At 36.5% G+C, this 16,061-nt stretch overlaps 1 pseudogene; it reads left to right on the top strand.

Moving 5' to 3' along the window:
- Nucleotides 1-13,861: 13,861 nt before the first annotated feature.
- LOC104876787 overlaps nt 13,862-16,061 on the top strand; it is a 4,423-nt pseudogene continuing 2,223 nt past the window's right edge.

The following is a 16,061-nucleotide window of genomic DNA, read 5'->3' as shown; positions in this document are numbered from 1 at the left end:
GTGACTTGGTATTTTTCTCTCCCAACTTTCAATATTCTTTCTTCTTTTCTACTCTAAGCATTTTAATTGTAAGATTAAAGATTATATCCATTATTCTCATAAGGCTTCAAAATAAAAGTAAATATCAAGGGAGTAGGGGAAAATATTGAATCATTCTGGGTTTCCTTTTATTAATGTATCACTTTAGTCACAGAACAAAATACAGATAAATGCCTTGAAGTTTGTAGTGGTGTATTTTTTAGGAAATATGATTTACATGACTTTTCAGGAGTTAAGCAGCCTCTGTGTGGTGCTGGAAAAATATATTCTTTCCTTTTATTTTTTTGTGGGGTTGGAATAGGGGAGGACCTTGAAGTTCTAAAATTCTGAAATAGTTGGTGGGTACATAGTTAATTTGCTTTGGTTACATGTTGTACTTTTAACAACCAAATAATCCATGATTATTAAAGAAAAGTTGCAGAGCAAGCAATTGAGTTAGATATGGAATAAAACTCTTGTGCCCATGAAAAATAGATTAAAGTTTTTAACTTTAAGATTCTGAATTCCTCCTGTACCTGGATGTTCATATCTTTCCAAAGTGTTAATGGTTTTTATCTAGATGCCTGCAATGCCTCATGTGGTCATAGGTCAGACTTTTTTGAGGTGCTTGGATCTAAGGTCTGTGATGCTGGAATCGAGGAAATGAAACTATGATTGATTCATGCTGCAATGCTAGAATTAATGTTGCCCCACCCAGGGTGTGAATGTTACCCCCTGAAGGATGGATAGATTACATAGGATATAAGGGAGAGAAAGGGGTCCCTGGTTGTCATTTGTTACTTTTCTTCTTCACCAGTTTGTTTACCTTCTGCAATTCCCTTCTGCCATGCCACCCTGCCTTGGAGCCAGCCAACTGTGAACTGAGACTTCTACAAACTATAAGCCAAAATAAACTTTTCCTTCTTTAACTTTGAAAGTCAGGCATTTTGTCTTAACAAAGAGAAAAATTAAGTAAGTCACCAAGAGTTTGCAAATTTGATCATGATATAATTTTTCCATGTCCGTGTGTTCCCAATCCATAGCTACTGAGACAGTAAATGGAGTTACCTGTATTCATATATTATCCTATTCTTGCTACTTTGGGAATGAAAGAAATCATCTACTACCATATTTTCCTCAGCCACGTATGTTCTTGGAATGAAACATTCTACTTTCATGTCTTCATAAGCTATATGTGGCTGTAGATGTGAAATGTCTTCCAATTCCAATTCCCCTCCATTAAACAAAACTGTTTGGTAATAAAATAATCCTTCCATTTCAATGACTTTTTCATCTTAGCTACACTGTTGAAAGTGTACCTATCTATTCACACTTTTCAAGTTCCATGGGCTTAACAAAGTGGGCCAGAAAAACAAAATTTGTACCCTTGGCCCAGAAATGAATCCTGCAACATCTTGCTTTTCCCAGATGCATCTGCTTTGGTAATGAAAGAAGTCATGTTTTTCAAAGTCATTCTGTTGCGGTTATAAAATTGAAATTATGGTTATAAAAAGTCTTTAAACACCATATCCTTTAGAGCTTCTTATATTAAAAAGCTTGTATCTTCTTGTCTTCCCCAACTGTAGCTGTCTTTATCACAGATTTGTTTTTCTAGTACTATGCATTCTCAAATCATTGCTATTTTACTCATAAGGGCAGATTCTCCACAACATTGTTATTTTTTGTTTTTAGAAATCATCTAAATCCCTGCCTGTCAACCATATTTATTCATCTCACATATAAGGCTTCCATTTTATTACATTTCTCAGCCATAATTAATGTGGCAACCAAACTTGATAAAATTTATGATCTCTCCAGTGTCATCTGCTTTGATCATGATTGAAACCTAATTTAATGAACACAAAAGATATTTTCTCTGTTTTGCTATCCATTTTTTCTCTGGCTACTGAAAAATTTTATGCTATCTTACATAGACATGGCATCTCTTTAATAATGGAAGTTTTTCATGCCTTTGTCTACCTCAACCCCGCCTTCTTTGGTTAAGGAACATGTATTTGATTTCCTTGTCTTCTTCAGGTGTAGCTGCTATTGTAGTGAATGTATTCTTCCACTTTTAAATTTTTTCTTGCTATAGCTATTCTACCCATTGACATCATCTTCCAATTGCATATTTTCCCCTTCACTCTGGAAAATTGTTTTACAACACTATCTTTGGATCATCTTCCAATTCCATATTTTCTCCTTTGCTCTGGAAATATAATTTGCAACACCATACCTTTCCAAGCTTTATTTGCTCTTTTCAAAAAAGAAATCTTCCATCTTTGTCCTTACTTTACACAGCCATCTCTATTTTGTAGTTATTTTTATTTTAAAAGAGTTCTTTTAGATCACTCCTTACATTGCTCCTAAGTATACATTTTACAAAATAATTTAGTTTTAACTTCTATGTCAGTAGTTCTCAAGGAAATCCAAAAGAAATTAAAAGATGACACAAAAGGTACATATTATTTACTGAGATCATAGCAGAAAATTTTCCACCCATAAAGATAATTTAACTTCCATGTAAATGAGACATAGATGACCACAATCAGCCATTAATAGAACAAAACTTCTCCAGGACATGCCATAGTTAAAATCCCAGAAATTCAGCACAAAGAAAAAGCATTGAAAGCAGTTTGAAAATAAAAAAAATCACCTTATAAATGAAAATCAATATTGAGATACCTCAAAGATCTTGGATTAGAGGTTCCATTTGACCCAGCCATCCCTCTTCCGGGTATCTTTCCAAAAGAATTAAAAAATCATATCACAGTGATGTATGCACACCTATGTTTATAGCAGCAAAGTTTGTAATAGCTAAAACTTGGAAACAGCCCATGTTCCCATCATTTGGAGACTGGATAAAGAAGATGTGGTTTTTCTATAAAAGGGAATACTACTCAGCCATAAAGAATGAGAAATTTGATTCATTCATAGGAAAATGGATACATATTGAGGATATATTCCTAAGTGAAATAAATAAGGCACACATGTGTAAATACAGAATAGTTTCTCTGGTGTGAAAAACTATAATGGTGTATACGATCCTAAGGATATAATTGACAATGTGAAATCGGAAAAAAAGGGCTAAAGGTGTAGGGAAAGTGGGAAGGATAGAGGAAAGGAAATAAGGGAAAATAAAAATATATAAGAAAATGAAAAAATGGAAATAAAGTATTTGTAAATAGGGAAGGGTGGAAGGGGTGAAGGGAGGGCAGGGACAAAGGTAAAAATGAGAACCAAGATGTGTCATGTAAAGGTACAAGATCTCAAATGAATGTAACTGTACTGCATACCTAAAATATACCAATAAACTCAATGAGAGAACAAAAAGCAAACCTCTCAGAATAATATCAGATTTCTCAATGCAAACCTCGTATATACTATATGATCATAGCAGCATAAATAGAGAAATCCACAGCAAAAGAAACCACAGAAATTATGAAAATACATGGAAATTAAGTGTTATATCTTCAATAATCATTAGACTGCAGAAGAAATAAAGAACTAGATTGACAATTATGAACAATCAACTGAGAATGACAGCACAATATGTTAAACCTATGGGACACAAAGAAAAGTAGTCCTAAAAGGAAAATATATAACTGTGAATATCAACATTAGAAAAATAGAATGATTCCAAATATATAATCTATTGATGTACCTCAATGTCTTAGAACAATAAGTAATCCAAATCCTAGTTTATATAAGGAAAGAAATCATAATATTCAGTGTTAATGAAATTGATATTTAAAAATATAAAAAATCAATGAATCAGAGTAGGTTCTTTAAAAAGGATAAACAAAATAGACAAACATTTAATCAAATTTATTGAAAGAAAGAGAAATCACCACCTGCCTCACAAGCACAAGGTCCTGAGTTCAATGCCCAGTATAAAAAAAAGAGAGAGAAATTACCAATATCAATGCAATTTTAAATTATAAAGTCAATATCACAATAGACACTAACAAAGTCTAGTTCATTAAAAAGCTCCTCTAAAAACTTATATTCTAAAAAATTGGAGAACTTAGAAGAAATAATTTCCTAGACAAATAGGAATTACCAAAACTGAGCGAAGATTTAAAACTGAATATAGCAATATAATAGTGGGAGTAATAAAAAAATCCTTCCAACTAAGAAAAACCAAGGACCTGATATATTTGTGGAAGAATTCTACCAGAACTTCAGGGAAGGTATAAGACCTCAAATTCTTCCATGAAATTGAAAGGGAAACAACACTGTCAAACCAATTCCCAGAAACTGACATTACCCTGATACCAAAATTAGGCAAGGACTCCACAGGAAATGAATGTATGTATGCAAAAATCCTCAACAAGATACCTGACAACAGAATACATCAAATCATTAAAATGTTCATATATCATGACCAAGTTGGTTTCATTCCAGGGATATAAGGATGCTTCTTCAACATATGCAAAAAATAAATTAGTACACCACATAAACAGAAGTAAGGACAAAAATCACATGATTATCTCAACACATGCAGAAAATGCCTTTGACAAAGTCCAACATCCATTCATGACAAAGAACAACTCTGGAAAAATAGATATTGAAAGTCCTTACCTTATATGCATAGATGCCATTTATGGTTAGGTCACTGTCAACATCATCCTAAATAGGGAAAATCTGAAAATATTTCCTCTAAAATCAGGAGTAAAATAAAAAGTTCACTCTCACCACTCTGATTCTATATAGTATTTGAAAATTTAGCAGAACAAGCAGACAAGAGAAAGAAAAGGGGCATATATAGGAAAGGAAGAAGTCAAATTATCCTTATTTGCAAATGATATCAACTGTTACATAGAAGACCTCAAAAACTTCCACCAAAGACCTTAAAAACATTAGAGAAATGCAAATCAAAACAATCTTGACATTGCATCTTACTCCAGTAAGAATGTGCTCATGTCCAGAGATTTTGCTTGAGACTAAGCTAAAGGGCAGTAGATTAATTAATCTTGCAGAAGAAAATTGAAGGCAGTCTAATGTTGAGGCCATGGCATGGCCACCATTGGGGGTAGTTATCCAGATTTATGTTGAGAACCAAGAGCAAGAAGGCCAGCAGAGTGATTCAAAACATTTTGAGTTTGGCCAGAAAGAAAGATCAAATAGATTTGTGGCTTACAAACAGGAAATAGAGAAGAAATTGGTTGCTGAAAAGACTAGCATGAAAAAGCTAAGTATTCCACAAGAAGACAACAGAAAGGATGGCCTGAGGACAACAAAAGAACCAGCAGGACTCCAGCCTTTGTAGCCTCAAAATTGCAAAGATGAAAGATTTTGCTTTCTGAAGAGATCCCCAGAGTACCATGCTCCAGAATGAAAGGGGGCTACAGAATTTGTTCCTGGAGACTGTGTTCAGAGTGCTCAGCTATCCAAGCACTTTACCCCTACATGCAAAAGAGAAGGAAGCCTGGTTACTGCTCCAACTGGTGGCAGACCTTGGCATTACCTATATGGTGCTAGTTTTAGGTGCATGCAGAATGCAAGAGTTGTGGGGTCCACCCAGATTTCTGAAGAAGGCCTGCGAAGCCAGGCAGTGTGCCACTGAGAAGGCAGTGTGGGAAGCTGTGAGTGTGAAGCTTAAGGTGCAGTGAAGAACCCAGAAATTTAGAGAAACCAGGATCATGCACCAGTCATCTGAAGAAAAGTGCAAGGAGGGAGCAGAGCTGGCCCAGGAGAGAAGCCATAGGAGCTACCACAACTGACAGTGCTGTAGGGATGAAATCACCCAAGCCCTTTGGAGTTCATATCTTGCCACAAATTGCCTGCATGCTGGTCATGGAACTGCAGGGCTTAATGTTTGCCTTGCTGGATTTTGGACTTGCTTTGGTCACCTTCCTTTGTATCGCTATATTTGTAACTTTTGTTATGATAATGTTTGTATTGTGCCTTTGGATGTTGGAAGAATTTAACTTTCTTTTCATTTGTATGAGGGCTCACAGCTAAGAGTTTGCCTTAAATCTTACAGGAGACTTTGGGCTTGGACTTCTCAGCAGTGCTGAAGCTGGCCTTTGACAACTCTTAGAAATGGACTAAGTGGGATGTACACAAATATTTGGGGGGCCAAGGGCAGAATGTTATGGCTGTGTCTAGATGTTCCTCATGGCAAGCCTCATGTGGTCATAGATGGGGATTTTTCAGAGGTGACTGAATCTAGATGTGAGTGATGCTGGGATTAAGCATGTGTGATTACTAAATCAATACACTTAATGGTTTGATGCTACCTTCATCCTGATAGCCTGGAAACAATATAAGTAACAGAAAGAGGCTTGTCTTTTCCCTTGCTTGCTTGATTTTGCTGACTTCTGCTTGCCATGAACTGGTTCTCCTGTGTTACCCATCTGCCAAGACACCCTTCTTAGGAGCCAGCTGATTATGGACTAAAAGCTCTATAAACTGTGAGCTAAGTAAACCTTTCCCCCTTTAACTTTGGGAGCCAGACATTATTTTCTTGATAGTATATATTATTTTGGTTTAATGATGCTCTTTTAGAGTATGAAATGTATAAACTGATTGCAGTGGCTAATGAATGTAATACCAGATACTTGGGTGGCTGAAGAAGAGAATTGCTTGATTCCAAGAGTTAGAGGTCATCCTTACCAATACAGTATGATCTTGTCTCAAAACACACAAACAACAAAAACCAAATAAAATTATAATATTTCTACTGAGCTTGATGGGATAAAAGGTTGCCTTGTTAAATGTGAGGGGAGAGTATTATCAATATTTTACAGTGATAGTTTTGTGTTAGTTATGTCAGTGCTTGCTCTGAAGAACATATATTCATCTTGAGTGAGATTATTTTTGAAAAAGAAGAGTATTTATATACTCAAAAGTGAAGAGGGAATATTTTGATGTTTTAAATGATGCACTTGTTTGCATTTTAAAGATGCTTGAATAATATATAATTTTGTCATTTAGATCATATAAGAATAGTGCATCACGAAGGTTGTATATTTAGTATCTTTTCCAGTACCTGAGAGTAGGAAGCATTTGAAACTTTTGAATGTATGAGTAATAAGTTGATTAATTATTTACATGCTAGTTCACAGTTGGCACTTTTGGAAGGTGATTGAATTAAACGGGAGATACATCTGTCCTTTTGGCGGGTGGGATCTAGTTGGAAGGAGTGGATATATTTTCCATCCTGGGTCTTTGCTTCTTTCTTTGCAAGATTACTTTTGTTAGGTCTTCTGCTTCCTGAAAGTCATGATATGAGCAACTTCCCTGTGCCAGAGTCTTCCATTCTGCTTCCCTTCCTCCCTTGGAGCCAGCTGGTCATGGACTTAAAATATGAACCAAAATATACCTTTCCTCTTTAAGTTGTGGGTTTCATGTTGTGAGAAAGTTAACAAAGTAGACCTCTAGAGGAAGATTTGGGGAACTAGGATATAAACTTTGGAACTGTGGAGCAGAGAGAAACCTGGTATTAGCATACAGGTGTACCGTAGATGTATTATAGATATTGTTCCACAACACCAACATAAAATGAATATTCCAATAAAATAAGTCACATAATTTATTTTGCTTTCCCAGTTCTTTTAAAAGTAAAAAGAAGAAGCAATATATACCATGTACAGGTACAAATTCCTTAAGATAAATGTTATTATGTATACCTCAGATGTACCTATAAAAAATAAAAAGTTATGTTTACATTACATTATAGTATATTAAGTGTGCAATGAAATTATATTTGAAATACAATTTACATACTCTAATAAGAATTTTTTATTGCCAAAATATGCTAATGATCACCTGATTCTTCTCTGAGTCATAATCATTTTAATGGTGAAAGAACTTGCCTTTATATTTATGTACACTACTTATTAGTGATAGTTGCTGAAGTTTGAAGTGGCTCTAGAAACTTCTTAAAATAAGATGAAAATAAAGTTTTCCACATTAATCAATTGTTCCTTTCATGAAATATTTCTCTTGGCATGCAATGCTTTTTTTATAACATTTCACCCATGATGGAACTTCTTCCAAAATTTAACTCTGTTTACCTAACTCTTTTTGCTGCATTATCAGCTAATCTTATGTAATAGCTAGATACTTTATTGTCATTTCAACAATGTTTACAGCATCTTCCTCAGAAGTAGATTACATCTCTAGAAAATTGCTTTCTTTACTCTCATATAAGAACTCTTTATCCATTTGAATTTCATTGTGAGATTTTGGCAATTGGGTCATATGTTTAAGTTTCAGTTCTAATTCTAGTTCTCTTGCTATTTTCATGATTTTGCAGTTGCTTCTTCTGAAGTTTTGAACACTTTTGCTATGGTTTAGATGTTAAATGTCACCCCAAAATCTCACATTTGGGAGGAGTGTCTGGGCAGAAGTGGTGAGAGTCACTGGAGGTGTGACTTGGAAGGGGATATTCTTACCCTGATGCTTGCCTTCTCTCTACTTCCTGACCATCCTGTAGTGAACAGCTGTCCTCCACCATGCCATATTGCCATGTCATTTCTTCCTTGGAGCTGATCCACCATAGACTGAGTCCACTCAAACTGTGAACCAAAATTAAAATCTTCTTCTTTAAGTTATGAATCTTGGGTATTTTGTTCCAGTGGTACAAAAGTAGCTCATATAGAAAATTGGTACAGAGGGAGGATTCATTGCTGTAATAAGTACTTTACCATATGGTTTAGAAAAATTTGGAATTGCTTCATAGGAGAAACTGGAAAATGTTTTCAGATGCAGACTAGAGAAATCCTAGAATGTTTGGGAAGTGCTTCATATGCAATATTGGTCAGAGGTCAAAAGAGTAGGTTTTTGGACAGTATAGACCAGGTTCAGGGAGTTCCAGTTGGGAACAAAGACAATATATGTTATACTCTGGAAGAAAATTTATCTCCATTTTCCCATGTCCTGAGTACTTCTAGGAGACTGACATTAAGGATAGTAGACTAATTAACCTGATGGAGGAAATTTCAAAGCAACCCAAATGTTGAGGTGGTGGTAATGGATCTTTGCTGCCTTTAGCCAGGTTTACAGTGAGACTAGGGAACAAAAGCAGAGTCAAATAAGCTTTTTAAAAATTTCTTGTGCCTAGAAGGAAAGTGTAAGTTTGGGGCCCAGTAGAGCTTGATTGCTGAACAGATTAGCATTAAACAGAAGCCAACCGACTTTGCATCAGGACAATAGGAAAGATGGCTCCATAGCATCTGAGAAATTCCAAACCCCCTCCATCACAAGCTCAAAGGCGCAAGAGTCTAAACCTTTCTTTTGAGAAATGAGCCCCAGGCAAGGAAAATGTTTCCCCAGGATTTATTTTACCATATTAAGCCATCTGAACAATGAGTCTAATGCAGCCATGATCAAATGCTCAGATGTCAGACCTTGCATGCAGTGGTGGCTTTTCAGACATGCAGAATTCAAGGGTTTTGTGGTTATGTGGGATTCCATGTGGATTTCAAAGGAAGGCCTTGAAGGCCAGGCAGTTTTCTCCTGAGATACCAATACATGAAGCAGTGAGAGTAAAACTGATAGTGCTTTGGAGAACCTAGGACATTGAAGATGCCAGGAACATAGAAGTTTTGCTGAGGAAAGCCATAGAGAGCAGAACCAACGTAAGAGAGAAGACATGTGGGTTGCATACAGCAAGGCCATAGGTATCTAAACCCTTTGGAGTTCACTTCTCACTACAACTTGCCCTGAGTGCTGGATAGAGATATACAGAATTTTGTTTGCCTTACAGGGTTTTGGGCTTGCTTTGATCCTTTTTTTAAAAATTGAATTTATTGGTACATTCTAGGTATACAGTACAGTTACACTCATTACTGGGATTTTGTACCTCTACATGCCAGGTCTTGGTTCTCATTTTTCCCCTTGTCCCTGCCCTCCCTTCACCCCCTCCTCCCCTCTCCACCTTCAAATGATCCTGTTTTTGTCTATTCTCTTGCTTCCTTACTTTTGGAATTGCAATCTTTACCCTGTGACATTGTGTGCTGGAATTGTTTAATGTTCTTTTTGACTTTTACAGGGACTCACAGCTAAGGGTTTACCTTGATTCTTAGAGAAGAATTTGAACTTAGACTTTTTAGCTATACTGAAACTGTCAACACTGGCAGTTCTTAGAAATGCACTAAATGCTTTTCATATAATGAGAAGGATGTGAGCACTTTGGAGGCTATGAGTGAAATGTTACAGTTTAGATCTAAAACGAGCTCCCTCCCCCACAAAGCATCATGTTGAAAGATGAGCCCTGGTCAGGAAGAGCACGTGATTGGGAACATGACTTGAAAATATGTATTCTCATCCCCAGCTTCTTACTTCTCTCTCTGCTTCCTGATTACTATATGGTGAACAGCTTTTCCACACCGTGCCCCTTCTGCCCTGGAGCTAGCCATCCATGGACTGAATCCAGTGAAACTGTGAGCCAAAATAAACCTTTGCTTCTTTATGTTGGAGGTGTTGAGTATTCTTTTTCCAGTGACAGGAAAGTAGCTAATATATCCTAAATCTCTGCATGAGGGTTAGAATCAACTTCTTCCAAATTGTTGTTAATATTGACATTTTGACTTCCTCCAATGAATTGTGAATATTCTTAATATCATCTGAATCCTTCCCATAATATTTCCCATTTAGTTGGCCCAGATCACCAGGGGAACTCTTACATCATCAAGCTACAATGTCACAATAAATAATAATAAAACCTAAAAGGAAAATATAACTTCTTGAATCATAGGCTGTAGAATAAATGTATTAGCAGAAATGAAAATATTAATCTCATTATATATCTCTATCTGAGCTCTAGCTGATATTTGGACCTTGATGTTCCTTTTATAGTGCAAAAATAGAGTAAATCTGGCATAATTAAGTGACCCAAGATTTTCAGAATGGTAAGTGAGCATCGGATTGAACTTAAAGTCCCCAATTTCTTTAACCCCTAAAAAGAGACTCAGCCCATCATTTGAAACTTTGAATACAAGTGTTGATTTCTCTATAGCTATGAAAGCCCTACACAGTGCATTCTTCCAAACTTAGCCTCTTTCTCCTTAATTTAAAATATATTGTTTAGGATAACTGCCTCTTTCAATTATCTTATCTACATTTTCTGGATAGCTTGTTACAGCTTCTACACATTGATGCTTCCCCTTATACTGTACTTTTATGATATGGAGATTGTGTCTTTTATTAAACTTCATTAAGGAAACTTGGATTAGCTTATAACTTTTTTATAAGCTTTTCTCATCTTTTTCACTCTTCATAGAACTAAAGAGAGTTAGAATCTTGTTCGAGATCAATCTTTGTATTAAACTAATGATGGTCCTATCTTCTATCCACATCATTTAAACTTTCTCTTATATCAACAATAATGCTACTTCACTTTCAGGCCATTCATGTGTTCACTGGAATAGCTCTTTTAATTTCCCTAAGAACTTTTCTTTTGCATTAACAGTGGTGCAAACATGTTGGCTTTCAGTTTGTCATGCCTTATGATATGCCATCCTTAGTTTAATCATTAATAGTTTTGATTCAAAGAGAAACATTCACCTCCACTCCTCCCTTCACTTGAATACCCACAGGCCATCATAGAGTTATTTATTGGCCCAATTTTAATGTTATATTGTCTCTGGAAATAAGGATTTCTAAGGAGAGAGGGAGAGATACAGAATGATCATCAGCAGAGCAGACAGAATACAAATTTATCATTTAAATTCTCAGTCTTATGTGAACATTGTTTGTGGTGCCCAAAACATTTATAATAGAAACATGAAAAAAATCACCTACTTCAGATTATTGTAATATTTATAGACACAATTAGAAGGACTAAAATATTGTAAAAATTATCAAAATGTGAGTGACATGGAAACACAAAGGGAACACATGCTATGGAAAAAACCAAAAAACAAAAAAATTATCAGTCAACTTGCTTGATGTGACTTTTCAATAAATCTTGTCTTTTAAAAGTGAAATATCTGCAATAAACTGAAGACAATAATATGAGATAGGACTGTAGTAAAAAAAATCTCTGATCAGATAATAGAGCTACACATCACTTCTAGAAGATGACTGAAACTAAAGGTTTTGAAGAGACAAGGTAACAACTAGGCATATGATGACATCTTTGAATTCAATTGAGTGGAAGAAGTTGAAGGTGGTGTTGTGGATATATTTACCTTATGATACTGTTTCTCCAGAAAATAATATTCTCTATGTACATGGTCATAGGAATAAGTCACAATGTCCATATTTCAATATTATGCTATTCTTATTATCATAATTAATTCAATCATAATAACTGAGACTCATCCCAGCCTTTTAGAGTACCTTACTTGAGAATTAGGGTGGAGAAAATTTGTTTTCTTACACCAAGCTTACTATATGTGTATCAAATAGAACTCAACTCCATAAATAGACATGAAAGAAATGCTGCTACATTTTATTTTGGTTCAGTCAAATCTGACTCCAAATGTTTACTCTGTTGAGAAATTTTCTCAATTTGTGGGAAATTGATTTTAAGTTATTTTTGTTAATTCCTTCTCCCTATAAGTCATGAAGAATATGAGAGGCTTGTTTGGTCCTTGAATAATGAAGGTTACCAGTGATAGTCTCATCATCTAGGCCTCCTTCTTATCTTCTAATAGGTGTGTGGCAACCTTTGGTGAGGAATTTTTTTTAACTAGAAAATGAAATAAATGCTCTGTAGTTATTTTCTGGTTTGAGTTCTTACTCCTATGGGTCGAAATAACACAATGGAAGAAAAGATCTTGACTACATTTTTGGTATAGTGTAGAATAAACTACATGAAGACCTGCAGCAGGGAGGCAAAGTGAAACTGACAACTTTCTTGCTCATGGAGAACAAGGGAAGTGCATTGGGACTGAAAAAAATCATCCCTCCTCCATTTATCCTTATCTCTTCACCTGACTTCTTTCTCCTGGGTCTTATTCATTCACAACTTTTTGTTTCTCTCGCCTTATCATTTGCCTCCCTTCAATTTTTTTCTGTAACATTTATATGAGTGGTAGAGATTTTTCCCATCCTCTTTTACCATTACCAATTTTTTACCCAATTTTCTCTGTTATCCACTTCTTAATATATAATAGACCATAACCAACATTATGATCTGTTACCTCCTTCTCTTTTTTCTTTCCCTACAACAGAGCAGAAGACTTATTTTTTTATTTTTATTTTTTGTTACCGGGGATCAAACTCAGGACCTCGTGCTTGTCAGGCAGGCATGCTGTCACTGAGCTAAATCCGTGGCCTTGACAAGGAGACTTTTTAAAAACACATTTTTTCTTTTTTCTTCCCTAATCTGGCAACACCCAGACCCCAGCTTCCTGGGCTTTGGATAAGTGATTCTATAAAATTACTGCTGAATGCTGTTTTTCACCATTAAATACACTACCACCACATTAAGTGCATATAAGCTGTGACTTAAGTCACTGATTGTTATGACGCTTACACTATAATCATGGATTTCTGTTCTAGACTACAAGGAGATCCAAAGCAGCGTATCATGTTATGTTATTTTTCAACTAGCCCTAATAGATACCACTGTAGTGGATTAGCCTGTTACAAATGTAGCTGATTTGATTGCATAGGAATTAACCCTGGCTCTGTGGAAAATTTTGTGCCGTGAACTTGCCTGCCAAATCCATCATTACACCGAGGGAGAGGGACAGCAAAAGTTTTTAACTCACTCTGAGGAAAAGACTGGAACCAAGCAGGCAGACGGTGCTGGGCTTGGGGACTGGTGTGGCAGAGTGGTCACAGGGTCACTGGTACAGCCCATGGGGCTGGGCTCTAGAGGGCCCTCTCATCCTGGTGCTCCATGGGAGCCAAGGTGGGAGGTGGGGTGCAGCCAGTGTGAAACTGTTTGGTCCTGCTGTGACCATGTGTGCTTTGGTCAGTGCTGCACCTCTATCTGCAGCTGCGCTCCCTGCCGCCCACCCACACCTCTGGGGCCAGCCAGGCAGATCAATCTGCCTTACTTCCTCAGTGGAAATCTAGTCACTATGATGTGGTGATTGGTGTGCTGTCAGCTCAAAATAATCATGAACTTTGAAATGTGATAAGAAACACCTGGCTGAAGAATTTGACAGAACATCCAGCATTAAGTCAACATGTTTTTGTGAAGTTCATAATAAATACTCATGTCTGTGAAGTGCCTGTGGGAGACAGGGAGGAACTTTACTTCCGCTCAACATCACGAGTCCAGTTTTGAATCAGGAAATTGAGGTATTCAGTCTTTCTGAAGATGCTACATCAGAGCTCTCCAAGGACCAAGATGTTAGTGTGAGCTTCCGAGTTCTCTACCCAATCATTATTACCAGTCTTGGGTTTTTCTACGACACCAGTTATGTGGGTTTCCAGAGTAGCATCACAGTAAAGCTTTATCAGGCAGAATATGAGGAGGGCCTCTTCATCGATTGCTTTAGTCCGCTGAGCTGTGGTGATCAGGTGAACAAGACATGGTACAAGGCTGTAGAACAATTCATTTTACAAGAGAACTTCAAAATTACAGTAATGTAGGAGAGCCAAGACTCACATGGTCGCATATCAAAAAATCTTCACAAAGTAATGGTCAGTGATGGAGGGGGAGTTCTCAGAGTCATTATGGCTGGGGAGAGTGCACTGCCTCATGAATTCATGGAAGATATGAAGTTGCAGGTGGTTCTATTTACACTATTCAGGAAGGTGATGCTCTCTTACATAACCTTCACTCTCAGCCTCAGCGACTCTTTGATCATATGAGGAATTTCCATGAGGAAGGTTCCTTATTGAAGGCAGAAAGCAGGGACTATGGTGACATTGTGATTCTGGATGTTGTCAGTACTTACTGAAATGCTCCTCCAAAATTATTGAGCTTCAAAGATATAAGAAAATGGAAAGATATCCCCTGATCCTGGGTAGAAAGAATCAATATAGTGAAAATGGCCATACTACCAAAAACTGATATACAGATTCAATGCGATGCCAATACAAATTCAACACTTTATTTCACAGAACTAGAAAAAATAATTCAAAAATTCATTTGGAACCAGAAGAGATCTAGAATATCAAAAGCCATCCTAGGCAACAGAGACATGGCAGTGGGTATAACAATCCCCAATTTGAAACTATACTACAAAGCCACTGTGGTAAAAACAGCACAGTACTGACAATGAAACAGATCTGAGGATCAGTGGAGCAGATTGGAAGATACAAAACCAACTCCCAATGGAGTCAGCTACCTCATCTTTGATAAAGGAGCTGACCATCCTCAGTGGAGGAAAGATAGCCTCTTTAATAAGAGGTGTTGGAAAAACTGGATTTCAACCTGCCACAGATTAAAACTAGACCCTTATCTTTCACCATGCACTAAATTAAAATCCAAATGGATTAAAGATCTAAATATTAAAACAGAAACATTAAACTTGCTGGAAGGTAAGTTAGGCAGAACTCTGGAAGACATTGGCATAGGAAAAGACTTTATGAACAAATCCTCAGTAGCACTGGAACTAGCAGATAGAATCAACAAATGGGATCTCATCTTATTAAAAATCTTCTGTACTGCCAAAGAAACCATCAGCAGAACTAAGAGACAACCTACAATGTGGGGAAAAAATTTTTACCAGCTGTTCCTCAGACAAAGGACTATTATCAAGAATATATAAAGAACTCAAAACAATCAGCCCCCCCAAATATAAAGACCCGATTCAAAAATGGGCATCTGAAATGAACAGACATTTCTCAGACAAAGAAGTAAAAGCAGCAAATAAATATATGAAAAAATGTTCCACATCACTGATCATTCAAGAGATGCAGATGAAAACAACACTGAGATTCCACTTCACCCCACGAAGAATGGCTGCTATCAAGAAATCACACAATAACAAATGTTAGCTGTGTTGTGGGGAGAAAGGAACCCTTCTCCATTGATGGTGGGAGTGCAGACTGGTGTAACCACTATGGAAATCAATATGGAGATACCTCAAAGAGCTTGGACTGGAGATTCCATTTGACCCAGCCATCCCTCTGCTGGGTATCTTTCCAAAAGAGCTATAAGAATCATATCACAGAGAAGTATG

The sequence above is a fragment of the Fukomys damarensis genome, unplaced genomic scaffold (assembly GCF_012274545.1).
Source record: "Fukomys damarensis isolate Sample0158 unplaced genomic scaffold, DMR_v1.0_HiC HiC_scaffold_39, whole genome shotgun sequence".
In the NCBI taxonomy this organism is placed as follows: domain Eukaryota; kingdom Metazoa; phylum Chordata; class Mammalia; order Rodentia; family Bathyergidae; genus Fukomys; species Fukomys damarensis.
The sequence above is the reverse complement of the archived record's forward strand: the minus strand, read 5'-3'. Positions and strand labels throughout refer to the sequence as shown.